The 14,737-nt window shown below is 38.9% G+C and overlaps 1 protein-coding gene and 1 pseudogene across 10 annotated transcripts in view; both read left to right on the forward strand.

Moving 5' to 3' along the window:
* LOC109264236 (ruvB-like 1) overlaps positions 1–5,790 on the forward strand; it is a 45,598-nt pseudogene extending 39,808 nt beyond the window's left edge.
* Positions 1–14,737, forward strand: part of NRG3 (neuregulin 3) — a 1,050,974-nt gene that overhangs the window by 855,188 nt on the left and 181,049 nt on the right. The gene's annotated exons all lie outside the window — the stretch shown is intronic.

A 14,737-nucleotide genomic window follows, 5' to 3' on the forward strand; every position in this document is an offset into this window, starting at 1 on the left:
CAACCAGGAGGCATCTGTTTGTGTCTTATTGTGAGGCTCTGGCTGTCATCTCCTTGGGTATATAGCTACCTAAACACTAGAACTCTGGGAAATATGCAGTGACACACTCTCCTCAACCCATCATTTTCTAACCTTCACTGATCCAGGCATTGATCAGAATAGCATAGGTTATATTTCGATGACTAAAGACCCCACTGTTTCTCTGGCATTTAAAAAAATTTTTTTTCATTTCTCATTTACATTAATGTCTGCTCTGGGTGCGGTGACTATGTTTCTTTATCACCTTCATTTGGAGACCTTGGCAGATGGGATTTTCTATTTCTTGGTCAAGGGAATATGGATAACTGGTCACTGGCTCCTAAAGCTTCTTCTACAAAGAGTCATATCACTTTTGCTTACATTGCTTTGGCTTGAGCAAGTCATAAGGTGAAGTCTCACATTAATAACAGAAAAGTGGATTTTTCTCCCAAGACGGTTAATGAGTAATTTGCTGTAGTCATAATACAGTACACTACATTTTCTGTCCCTTTCTTTCACTTATAATAGCTGAACTCTTCAGCTACCACTTCCTGCCTCTGTTCCCCAAACTGCCTGGAATAGTCTTCAGCTGTGAATATCACTCTGTGTTTCTATTCTGCATATTTGTGTTTTCTTGATGTTAGCCCAGCTGTCTTTTGCTTTTCTGTTTTTTTACTTTTGTGCCTCCTTGTTATATGTTCAGAGTATAGGAAAATCCCTCAAATAACAAATTCAATATGCCATCTTGCTCAAAATGTTACCCATAATTTTTGTTTGTGTGTGGAAAAAAAAATCAGATTCCACAAATCCATGATGAAATCCCTGCTCTTTCCCACAAATCATCCCTTGGGTTCCATGTGAGTTTCAAAATATAGAACTAACGTCATGGGAGTCTGGTAGGAAATGAATCTCTATACTCTCCAAAACTTTGGTGTTAACTAATCAGATTGAATTTCCATATAACCAAAATGCATTCCTTGGCCTGAAGCGTTATCTCATTAGTAAGTATAAATTGGTGCTTATTCAGCTGAGCAATGCAATTTTTGGTTTAATAAAAGCCTAATCTTGCTCATTTGTTTACTCTGTTTACTCCCTAAAGGCTAAAGCTTTGTGACTAAATACAATGCTTAATAAACAGAAGAAAAAGTATTAATTGTAGGCACTGCCACATTCCTAAGAGCTGAATTTGGCTGCAGACCAAATGGGCTCTTGTGTAGAACCTACTATGTTGCCCTCAAGCTTAGACTTCCAGCTCTCATAAAATGGATCTTGGGCTCAAACAAACACATTTTTAGAATAATAGTTTTGCCAGAGCAGATCAGCTCAGCTAGCATAAATCTTCACTTGTAATTCTTTTCCTCTGTCAACCTTTACATCTCTGCATACTTTCTTCCTCTAATGTATCTCTCTTATGTTCACAATAGTGGTTACTCATCCAAATGTGTCATTGGTGCTGGACAAAAGAGAACTAATCTTTACTTCTTTTTCTATTGAAATCTCACGTTTCTCCAGGTTAACCATCATGTAGACAGAAATTAATTTCTTCTCCACAGCTGACACTGAGAAAGAGGGAATAAATTGCATGTGTAAAAAATGCAGGAAATGAAAGTCTTCTAATCGATAAAGTGCAGACCTCTCTGTAGCTAGGCTTGTCTGGAGTAACTGTCTCCCCATTACTGAAGATCTTCAAACAAATGTTTGATGATCATTTGGTATCTCAAGGGAGGAGGTATTGGGTGTGTGTGTGTGTGCTTCAGAACTAATCCCTTTATAAAAAGCTTTTTAAAAATTATTTTGTATTTTATTCTTTTGACTATACTTTATTCAATATTTGCCATTTTATTTCACCTCTTATACTTAAAAATATATATTATGTTCTTCTTAATTCTAAAAGAAGTTCCTTCTTTCCTTCAATTATGTTTCTCTCTGAAGTCTCATCCCTATCTTTTCCTTTACCAAAGAATGCATATTTAGTTGTGTATATATATATATATATATATATATATATACATATTTTTTTTTGAGAAGGAGAGAGATAAGGGGAGAGGGGCAGAGAGAGAGAGAGAGAGAGAGGGAGAGAGGGAGGGAGAATCTTAAGTAGGCTCCACGTTCAGCACAGAGCCCAATGCAGGGCTGGATCCCACCACCCAGGGTTCATGACCTGAGCTGAAATCAAGAGTCGGACGCTCAACTGCCTGAGCCACCAGGCGCCTCTAGTTATGTATGTTCTTAAAAGCAGCATACATAATTCTTCCCATTGAACTCTGGTCAGTGTCCCCCACAACTGTAATGAGAACTCTAAGACAGACCTATGAGCTTGTCAAACAGGGTTACATGTGTGCTCCCATGCTCATGTGAGGTCATGGGACATGTTGCATCCTTCTGAAGTATAAGTTCTACCCAATAAGACATTGAAAACATTATGCGGTTAATAAAACAAACACGAATTATGGATATCACTGCAAAATCTTCATGAATTTAATATTAAAAGAAGATCCTAAAGCCCCACTGTAGCCCCAGATTATCAGACTCCTTCTGGAAGCCTGTTGGGTCCACCATAGAGTAGTAGCTTAGTCATTTTGTGGGTGAGGCCAAGAGCTCTGCAGTGAGATTTGAAAGTGCTGGGGCAGTCTGGGCCCCATGGACTCTCAGAACTAATCAAATGAAGCTTCCCTCCAGGACAAACACCCACACTGATGAGAAACTAATGGGAAAGAACCCAAACTTATCAAAGAAGCAAAGGAAAGAAAACTTTGTTTTTGTTTGTTTGTTTGTTGTTTTTAAATAAGGAAAAGGAACAGACACAGCATTACAGCAAATGTGAGGTCATATTTTTTTGTTGTTGTTATTACTTTGCAAAAATGACAGGAGAGGGAGCTCCAGAGCCATAATGCTGGGAAAACTGTTCTGACCCACCCACCTTCCTAAAAGTAAAAGGAGACTCCAGAGAAGGAGCAGAAGGTGGAGGAGGAGCAGGAAGAAGAGAATGAGAAATGGATCATGGTCGATTTCCATACAGAACTATTATAAGTCATTATGAGGAAGAGGAAATAAAGGCAGAATGATTCAGGCAATGCAATTATGCCAGAAAGATACATCCAAAACAATAGAAAACTACAACCCAACATATTTTTAAGTAGCTAAGATAAATAAAGAAGGTACGAAAGAATAAAATCTACCAAGATTAGGAAAACTCCAGACTGAGATGATTAGAGAAATTAAGCTCTAAAAAGGAAAAAAAATACACACACACACACACACACACACACACAAAGAAAATAAACATTTGTATCAGTCTTTATTTTCATTCTGTTGTATTTAACACTTGATTTTCTGGAACTCTCTCCTACTCTGGCCACCAGTAGATGACAATCCTAATTCTCATCCAGTCACTTGTTCCTGCTCTGCCTCAGGGGCTCCTCTCTGTCATTGCCACAGAAAAGGGACATTTCCTATGGCTGTCTCTTGGCTACCTCTTTAGTTCACTCTACTCAGTGGCTGCAGCAACTTATAAAATTGAATTACACTTCAATGTGCCTGCATTCCTAACATGCCCTATTCATGACCTGATCCATGCATGACCAGCCAGCTGCCTTTTTCCTGTGTCTCACTGGCACCTCAGATGGACCAGGTCCAAAGTCACCTACATAGCGTTTAATCTATGCCTCATCTAAAGTTCTATAACTTGGAACTTAGATTCTTATCTCCCAAAGCATCCATCTCTGTTCTTTTCCTCATGCTGCCACTTAATCAAACATCCCTGTCTGTTTATTTTTGCTTCCAAAGTATTTCTCAAATCTGTTCCCTCCTGTCACATTTAACTACTACTGTGCCAGGTCCTTCTATACCTCTGAAATGGACTCTTGCAATAACTTACTTGCCTTCTCTGACTTCATTCTGTCTCAACTGCAAATGATGCTGTGTAGCACAAGGACACTATGTTTAGGGGGTTCCATTTACATAAAAAATAATGTGAGTGTTACCACTCAGTGTTGTGTTTCTGTCCTGGCTCTGCCTTCTTCGAGGGCAATAGGTCCTTAGCTTGTTTTTGTTCTCAGCCCTATGGAAGGAATTAAGCATTTTAATGACAGTCCATAGAAACTACAATAGAGTAACTATTAAAATAATTGTGACTGCATTAAAATATCTCAAAATGTCCCTAAAATTGTTCAAGATGTCACTCTCTAGAACTGCACTGCTGTTCACTGCCCTTTGAATACTCTTTTATATGCATGAGGTGGTATCTTTGAGTAACTGCTTTAAAAAAATGTGCAATACCTTTTTCCCCTTCCTCATAGCACATTGCACCCTGATATTTGCAACATCACAAAACCCACTCAGGTCGGTGCAGACCAAGATAAAAGCAAGTTGTAGTGTTAGGTGAATGAAACAATCCTACTGACAAAAGACCTTTCTGCACTAAAACAAGAGAGAGAAAAGGTAGTCTCAATTTGAGGAAACATTACTGGATTTACATGTATATAAGGCAGTACACAAGAGACTATAAACTCTGAACAGAATTTCACACAAATCTAGACATTAGTCAAATAAGTAACAATGAAAACCTCTCTCATTTCCTGTAGAGATGAGTGGATGCACCCTGTTATTGTCTGCTGTATACTTATGAGAGACCCTCGGACTAATTTGTAGGTTCCTGTTTACAGCTCCAAGGACCAGAAGACCCAAGCCTTGTATCTTAAATTCTGAAGGTGAGGCTTATCATTGGGCCCTATTTTGTTTTCAAGGAGGGCATGGTGGGCAAGAAGCACCTCTCTGTCAAAGAAAATGTCAGTATTTTTTAAAAAATGTTTCTTTATTTATTTTTGAGAGAGAGAGAGCATGTGTGTGCAGAAGAAGGGCAGAGAGAGAGGGAGAAAGAGAATCCAAAGCAGGCTCCATGCTGGAGCTGTCAGCACACAACCCCACATGAACTTGAACTTGAACTGGGCTTGAACTCATGAACTGTAGATCATGACCTGAGCTGATGCTGATGTCGAGCCAGCCAGGCACCCCTCATCATTTTTTTAATGGCAGCAGATAGCATCACTTGCAGCAACAACAGCAACAAACTCAGATTTATTAGAAACTCTGAGTAGAAGCTGGATATGTGACCTACATCGAAGCCAACAATGGGGCTGTGAAGAGGAAAAGTGGGTATGATACTTATGTCAGAATTCGACCTTGAAGTGGAAGAGTGTGTCACCTTACCAAAAGGGGATATTCACAAGAAGAAAGAAATCATCAAGTATGTGTCCTTGCATGACTTGGATGTGGCCAACACATGGCCCTCGGGGGGCAAAACATCCTGTCTATGATGGGCAAGTTAATGGAGCCAAAGAAGACCGAAATCACAGACAAACTGCAAGGGGAGATTAACAAGGTGGTGAATAAGTATATTGATCAGGGTATTGCTGAGCTAGTTCCAGGTGTGCTCTTTGTTGATGAAGTCCACATGCTGGACATCGAGTGTTTCACCTACCTGCACTGGGACCTGGAATCTTCTATTGCCCCCATCATCATCTTTGCATCCAACTGAGGCATCTGTGTCATCAGGGATACTGAGGACAGCACCTCTCCTCATGACATCCCTCTTGACCTTCTGGACCACGTGATAATCATTGGGAACATGCTGTACACCCCACAGGAAATGAAACAGATTATTAAAATCTGAGCCCAGACAGAAGGAATCATGAAGAGTTCTTAATACATCTACAGCCCACCACATGCACATTGAGAATCACTGGCCTACAGAGATTTGGCCAAGTTTGCAATGTAGAACTCAAGCTCTTTGGTAATCTAGGATCAACTTCATTTGTAGTCACATTTCTCAATCCTGCATCCTTTCCCATTCTCCTCAAGGCAGAAGGACTAGCTGGGATAGGATCAGCTAGAACACGGAGAATAAGTAACAGAGACACTATATAAGGAACTGGGGAGTCCCCAAAAACTTTGGGATAATTTGAGGTCAGTCAACCTTTTGATAGTGGAATTAAACAATTGACAAGATGACCATGCAGAAAACATATCATTGGGCAGTCTGCCAGTCATTTACTGAGTACTTACTCTATGCCATGGAACAGATTAATGTTAACAACAGTGTTAATCAGCATTAGAGTTCTAACAAAAGATGCGGGGACTTAGTTATTGAGGTTGTATTTCTTTAGAAGAGTTCCGTTGTCCAGAAAGTAAGGGAGGTAAAAAGATTTTGGTCTATTGTAATAACTGGAGTGCCATGTGGGAGACAATATTTTGAGAAATTCAAACAAAGGACAAGAGCCCTTACTGACAATACTAGTGGAAGATTCATGCACCACACAGCAATGACTGATTGTCTCTGGGGTTCCTTCTACTCCTGGAAGCCAACTGGGATATTGTAGCAGGTAGTGTCTGTGTAGGATTCTATGCTAAAAAGACAGGCTGTTTCCGCTGGCTCCATCAAGATTCCTCCTTAGAGTGCAAGTATGTCTAATCCCTGGCAATGGTTCAACTAGAAAAGTGGTTTCAATGAGCTCAATGAGTTTCAATGAGCTCCTTTTACTTTCTCTCTTGCCATGATCCTGGTTCCATGCAGGTGCTAACACTTAGGACAGAGGTGCTAGGCCCTGCACAAACTTCTTGGCCCCAGAGAAAAGGCCTAAAATGAATTTCTTATATCCATGTTTGGATTTAACCTTTGACTTCAATGCCTTCATTGAAGTTCTTGCCTTTGATTCTCTTTACTTTCGTTTTGACATTCAAGCCCATTTTCTAACTTTCTTGTCCTTGGATGTGATCTCTCTGTCCTTATCATCCCCTGTAATGAATATTTGTCTTATAGAACCCATTACTGACAACTAAAAAACTACATTCAAGTTAACTAAAATCAAGTTAACACTAGAAAAATTTTTCTAATACTACTCTGGGTTTCTATATCTTTACTGCCCATGGGGTGGGGAGGGGAATCTTTGATTTGGTTAGGATTTTGTTTGTTCGTTTGTTTGTTGTTTGTTTTAATAAGTGAGAAAGCCCCAGATAAATTATTATGAACCTAATTATTTTTACCTATAGGCAGGAAAAGGAAGCATACTTGATCACTACCATTGACTTGGCTTAATTAAGCATCCCAATAATGAGTATCATTAATTCATTCAACAATTTTTGAATTCCAAGTTCAGATAATTCACTGTGCCCTATTTTGTGGGGAAGGAGAAAGTGCATGTTACATATTGAGTCCATTGCCTTTAATTTAGTAAGTACTCAATGTTAGCACTCTTGCTGTTGATCGTCATAAAAATGGTGAATGTGGCATAAATATTACTGACAATCTATTTTCTACATAAAAATATTTTGAAATTATAGATTAGCAACCAGACTACAGAAAACCAAGCAAGATGTATCAAAACTAAGAGAAGAATATCAGGTGATCAAAAAGCCTGAAATGCCAGCCAAACAGGTTTTTTTTTTATTTCTTTATTTTGAGAGAGAAAGAGAGAGAGAGAGAGAGCGAGCGCAGGGGATGGGCAGAGAGAGAGGGAGAGAGAGAGAATATGAGCAGGCTCCACACCTTCAGCTGAGAGCCTGACATGGGGCTCGAACTCAAGAACTGTGAGATCATGACTTGAGCTGAAATGAAGAGTTGGATGCTTAACCAACTGAGCCATCTAGGTGCCCCCAGCCAAACAGGTTTTTAAATGTGACTGGGAGTCATCTAGTTATATGTTTTTATTTGACTTAACAGTGACCTTCAGCAGACTCCAGATCGTTAGACTTGATGTGGCATGGGCCACTGATGCACAGGGGAACTGGGCAAGTCAGGCTAGAAAGGCTGTTACCTAGTAACAATGCCTAACTAAGGTGAAAAGATTTGGGGAAGCTGGATGGCTGGAAAAACTTGATTGAGTCTTTCTGAAAGGGCAAAAGCAATTACACTAAGGTAAATCGCCATTTTGTTCACAGGAAGAACAGTGGAATAAAAATAAATGCAACAAAGAGCTTTTAAGACACTAATTCCTGAAGACTGGGTATGTGCTGAATACTCCTGTTCTTCAGAGACTAGTGTGGTTCAACAGAGAAAAGTCATTCTTCCAAGATGTGACAACAGTCTGGATGTATCTTGTGAAATCCTTTAAGTGTGTCAATCCAAACACCATGTTTAATTTTGGGAATTTGGAGAAATTTTATCTGTGATGCTGGGATCAGCATGCCCTGGGAATTAGAGTATAGGACTGAAATATACATGAAAACTTATAGTTGAAGTGGTGACTCTATATCATCTTCTTTGCACATTGGCAAGATAGTGTTCAGAACTCTTTGTTTTGTCTTTCTGTCTTTAAAAAATGAGCTGACATATTCCAGATGGAATGAAGGCCATTAGCAGATTGCCAAGCCCTCCAACAATGAATTACAGGCATCATCATATGATAGAAGTGAGGGTTAATCATAGTGTCATTGGTGTCCACAGAGTTGATAATTTTAGATTTGGGGCAAATGTAAAATTGGAATCTTTGGCTGTCTTTTGCCAAGCTACTGAGTGTCAGCACAGAGCCAAATATGACAGAGAGCCGGTGAGAAGTCTGTTTACCTGGGGCAAACATGGCTTATCTTTGAAGAGTGTTTGAAGAGTGCACAGAATTTCTAGGGAGAGCAGTATTCTGGAGGATGCTCATATGTTCCTGTGATATTTGCTTCCTGCGCATATCATTCATGTGATGCAATGGTAAATTCAGATTATCTGTTCCAGTAGACAAATTCAATTTAACACTCAATAAGATTCATTGCTAGCCCATGCTTTGATTTCTCTGGGTTCCTTTAAATTACCAAAGTGTCTTATGTGTAAGCTGCACTGACCAATTTTCATTTGGGGAATATGAGGAAAGCATCTTTTAACAAAAATTAGGAAAATTTCAGCATTAAGCATAGACTTAATTTGCTCTCAGGCTGCATGCTAGAAATAGCAATGATCTGGGTAGAAAGAACGACAAAATCCATTAGAGGTTATTTGCACTTACTGTGAATTTTTAAAATCAATTTTACTCTACTACCTCATTGATATCACATATACTTAAAGAGTGTTTAGTGAGGCATTAGGAGAAAGAATAGAGATCACTTGGGACTGAGAGAGGGGAAGTCTTGATATAGAATATCATCTCAGATAAATGAATATCATCTCAGATAAATGAATATCATCTCAGATAAATGTCAATATCTGAAAATCAGGGAGGGTGTGCAGCAGCAGAAAGTGGAGCACTGAAGGGTTTGGACATATTTCCTACTTTAGAAGTCAGCCTGGAGCTACTCCGCATCATCTAACTTCAGTGAAAGCAAATGTACAGGAGCACCTGGGTGGCTCAGTTGGTTGGCAGACCTACTCTTGACTTCTGTTCAGGTCATGATCCCAGGTCATGGGATTGAGCCCCACGGTGGGCTCCATGGTCAGCATGGAGCCTGCTAAAGATTCTTTCTCCCTCCCTCTGCCCCCCCTCCCTGACTCACACTCTCTTTCTTTTCACTCTAAAAATAATTTTTAAAAACTCTACAAGTGTACAGTTCAAGGTGATCAAATTGGTAAACCTCAGATTTAATAGACTAAACACACCTACAATAAAGTAAAATCCTAGAGATTATGACAACTGTTCAGCATCTGGCAGATCATTGTCAACTTATGTCTATTCATATATATTCAAGATGCAAAGATGTATCTTTCAAATCAGGACTATGTGAAAACACTAGGGTTAATATAGAAGAGAAGGGCCATCCATGAAGCAGTACTATCCACTAGACTCTACTTTGTGATTGTGTTGAATTCTTACAACTATTTTCTGAGGTAACACAAATGCTTGTTTATGGTGGAGGAAATCACAACCTAGAAAGGATTAGAGAGTTTGTCTGAGCCTATGTGACTTAGGTTGGGAGCCAAACTCCTATACTTCTTCTAAATCATTCTACCCTTCAGTAAAGGTACATGTGTTGGATGAATGCAAACATATCCATTGATTTTGTTGTAGTACAACTGGGAAGTTAGAGAACTTGATATGTGGGTGTGGAGGTTGGTTTAGTAGTATATTTTGGAAATGCTTAGTTAATATCTTTGTAAATTACATTTAAATATCTCTGCACTTGTGTGAGACTCTACGTGACAGAATAGGTAGGAAAATCCAGTTACCCATCCATCTCCTGATAAATCAATGAAGACAACTGCATTGACAAAAGTATACTTATTTCATCTTTGCTGAAGGGCACATTTTACCAAACATTGGTTCAGTAATTTCACTGGAAAATCTTAGAAATCTTGTTATTTATAATTATTCACCTTAAAGCATTTCTTCCCCCCTTCCTTCCTTACTCCCTCCTTCTCTCCCTCCCTCCCTCTCTTCCTCTGTCTCTTTTCTTTCTTTCTTTTTTTCTTTCTTCCTTCCTTCCATTCTTTCGTTCTCCTCTCCCCATCCCTCTCCTTTTCTCCCCTCCCTCCCTCCTCCTTCTTCTTTCTCTCTCTTTTTGTTTGAAAGTTTATGAGAGAAGTAAGAATGTCTTTGATGCACTTTGAGAAGATTGCAGATGAATAAAGGATGACCTTTGGGGTTTCTTTGGTATTGATGAAAAGAGTGTGGGCTTTTGAGTCAAACACACCTATATATTCAAGCATACATATTTATTAGTTGTATGACCTGGAGCAAATCATTTCAACTGCCTTCTCTTCTATTTCCTTAGCTATAAAATAGAGGAAATAATATACTCTCACAGAGTTGTAGTGAAAGTTAAATGAGATAATGGGTACAAGAGCATTTACCCCAGTATTTTGAACGTAGTAAGTGCACAGTAAATGCTACCTACAAAATTACCATTACTATTATTGCTATAATCACACCTGGGAAAATCATTTATTCTCTCCAAACCTCAGAGTACTCTCTTTTAAAGAGAGGCTTAAATAAGAAAGCATGTGTGAAGTATAGCCTTGATGAATGTGAATGACTCTTCAATTCACTTTCATCCAGACACCCTTTTATTGCCAAGTAACTTCCCTTTGTTGGGCTTGGGACTGCAGACAGTCAAAACTGACCCTGTTTCCAGAGTCCTGGCTTTTCAATATGGCCTGTCATTTTCTGAGAATATACACATTCTCGAATTTACCTTCCCTGACCAAAAAAAATATGGGATATTGGTATCCAAAATGGGATATTAGGTATCAGTTCACTTCCTGCTGTAGGACACATGCTGCCTTGTCAGGGTTAGAGTATCCCAGGTATACTGAAGTCAATCACACAACTTTTCATCAACTTGTCTTACACTCATCGTTTTGATCTAGTCAGTGCTCTTCAAAATGTAAGGGGATTCAAATCCCCTGATGATCTTGTGAAAATTAAGCTTCCATTCCAGGAGGTCTGGGTCAAGGCCAGAGGTTCTGAATTTCACAGGTCCCAGGTGGTAGCAATGCCACAAGCTCACATGTTGAGTAGACAGTGTCTTGGAGTCCTTACACATGTTTGGAGGGTAGTTAATGAGCTCACACCCTATTCAGATGATCGCTTTGACTGGTAGAAATTAGCAGACATTCCTTTCAAGTCATATATTCTCCACTCTGAGCTCTGTGTTCCCTTTTTTCAACACCCCTTCCTTAATTGTGAAGATAAAGTAAAAACACTTTCTGTGCCTCCTCTTCTGTGAACTTTCCCTGGTGCACCCCGTCCCCAAACAGCACCTTCTTTTATTTACTGTGCCCCCATGGCATATGGCATTGTACCTAAGTTTAATGATTGTCCTTTTCTTTTGAAAATTTTTCTCTATTTTTCTGTATTTTATACTCTTGACGATAACAGAGCACCATGAGGGAACTCCCTATTCAGTTCTTTGCACCTCATGCCGTCTTAGCAGACACTAGATGCTCAAGAAACTCAGGAGGCTGAGATATTCAGTAGAACAAGCAGTGTCGATTGGAGGCAGACAGACTCGGGCTCAAATCAATGTAAAGTTAAATAAGTAGCTTAGGTTTTCTTCACTTCAGCTTCTTCACCTATAAAAATAAGATATTTCACCTTCCTCTATAAGGTTGTTGTGACGATTATATAAGATAATATCTGTGTGTCGTGTGGCCCCAGTGCCTAAGGGAATAGCCAATAAATGTTAATATTGTGGTTTATCATTATCACTAACATTATCGGATTGTTTGAGAATCACCTCAAATAACATAAACAAATATTAGAATACAGTTCTTCCCCTTCTATTTTAGAGTGAATGAATTCATGTTATATTTATTTTATTATGGTCTTATAGCATACAGTTTTGTTATTGGGACTTTCAATTTTTCATAGAATGGGGGCTATCTAAAGAAATTGAAAATGAAATATACAAGTGTGTATTATCATTCATTTCACATATTAGGCCCTCGAAAGATGTTTTTGATCTAAGTGACGAGAAAACTTCCTCGAGCAATACTTCTTACATTTAAACAACTTTATGACTGAGAGGGTTCAGCGTTCCCAAGGTCAACCATTTACTGACATACTTAATTTGCAAACCGGGATACATAGTTTGCTAGGTCTGGTGTTCATTTTCACTGCGGTTTTTATGCCCAAATCCCCTCTGATCCATCTGGCCACAAACTTGCCTGAGATGTTCTCTCCCTCCTGGTGCCTCACTCTTTGCAACAGAGATAAATGGATTAAGAACATGAAATAATTGAAGCACATCAAGTGGAGAAGACAATCGTTTTCCATAGCGTTGCTTGCATCGATTGCAATTTGAATGCATGATGACTTCTTTCCCAGGAGTGTGAAAAAGAAATCGTTCATAAAATACCCAGGAAGTCTCTCAAGGAAACTAATTAATGGCATTATTATCTTAAGCACAGCAAAGATTATTGAAAAGTTTCCTGTTACTCAAAATACTTTATAAAACAAATTATGATTACTTCGGATACTGTGCTTTAATGAATCTTTCATTGATTTCCTGTGTGTTTACAGAGAGGTTTCAGGCTTTATTTTCAACAATTTACACAGCATTTGAAGGAGAGGGCTCCACAGGCCCTGGAAAAAGAAAGCCATTTTCTGCTATTGCATGTCATAAAGCAAGAACCAAAAACTTGAAATGAAGGGGAAAAAAAGTCAGAGTCCCGTATATGTGTCCTGCCACACCAGTAGCATTTCTCTAGAGTGTATCAACGAGAAATTGATTAGCTGAATTGAAGAGTGATGTGCATATCCAGATATGTTAGACTATGCTGCAGTTTTCACCAAAGCAGTTACACTAATTGACATTTTGATTGTTGTATCCATCACAACAGGTGGTATTTTGTGATTTTCAATTTGCCACCTTTACATATATAAATGTATCTTGTCTTGGACATAATTTATATTTCCTTAGCCATATTTTCTTATGTGTTATGGCCATTTGAACACCCACCCCCTTTTTTTAATGCTTCTCAGGTCAAATTTTGCCCAATTTTCTCTTTGGTTTCCAACCTTTTCCACATTGACTAATAATACTCCGTTATTAGTTTCAAAATATTTCTTAGGTGTGCACGTGTGGTATGTGCTGTGCTTATGTTGGGAATAACTCCCCAGTCTCCCAATTTGGACTTTCACTTGGTTTACGATGCTTTTTGATGAATAGAAGTTAATTCTGCATTTTAGCTTAAATTTTACCTGTGTTTAGTTTTCTTTTCCTTTAGTTTGTTCTTTTTGTGTCTCATCTAAGAAATGTATCCCTATGATGAATTTCTGAAAATATATTCCTGCATTACATTCAAAAAGTTGTATGCCTTTGCTTTTCACATTTAGATCTTTAATCTATTTTGAGTTGAATTTTCTTCTTGTACCAGTGTATCAGGCAGATTCAGTGAGGAGACAGACCTCACCAGGTTTTTTTTTAAGTAATTTAATATAAAGAACTGTTAGCAGATGTAAACTATATAGCACATGTAATTACATAACTAGAAAGACAAAACACACACACAAAAAGAACCTTGAATTATCACAGAGGTAGCGACTGATAAGCAGCTATCATATGTACATTTCACTGTATGATTGGGGAAACGGAGAGATTAACATTATTGAACGATAGTAGCTTACAGGAAGGGACCCAGGTGTTGAAACTCAGATCTCTGAGAAAGCAGTGCAGTTCAGTTGGCTCTGAAGCCTCCAAGCTCAGAGAAAGGGCACTGGCCAGCTGGAGCCATGTTTCAGAGAGTGCAGTGAGCTTCTGCAAGTACTGGAAAAACCACAGACTGTATTTAACTGGTGCTATGGACAGGGGCTGCCCCTGTCAGTTGATACAAGAACTAACAGCACACCAGAAGCCACAAGAAGCTATTATTTTGAGGAGCTGTTTCAGCCTCCCGAACTTCTATCCCTGTTTCCTCAATTTAGTGAGACCCATCATGCTCTGCTTGGGATGCCCTCTGCCATGGTTTGGAAAACATATCCAGAAGAAAACCCAGGGCAATCAGAAGGCTCACTCACCTCACTTGGTTGCCCCCATTTTTCCACTGTCAGTGATCACAGGTCTACACTGCTGGGTTCCCAATGTCTGCAAAGAGTTGTTTTCTAGTTGTGTGCAGCAGGGAGGGTGGATCAGTTCCAGTTCATCTAGCATGGCTAAAAGCAAAGATTCTTATGTCTTTGTTTCTATTTAATTTTTATTCCTCTGGTAGTTTATAAATTTTACATTATTATTTTACTCTTTTAGTGGGTGCAATTTCCTGACATATTTTTGTTATATATTTTAAATTTTACCTTATTTTTAAGTG

Source organism: Panthera pardus, unplaced genomic scaffold (assembly GCF_024362965.1).
Source record: "Panthera pardus isolate Hobbes unplaced genomic scaffold, ASM2436296v1 HiC_scaffold_22, whole genome shotgun sequence".
Taxonomy (NCBI): Eukaryota; Metazoa; Chordata; class Mammalia; order Carnivora; family Felidae; genus Panthera; species Panthera pardus.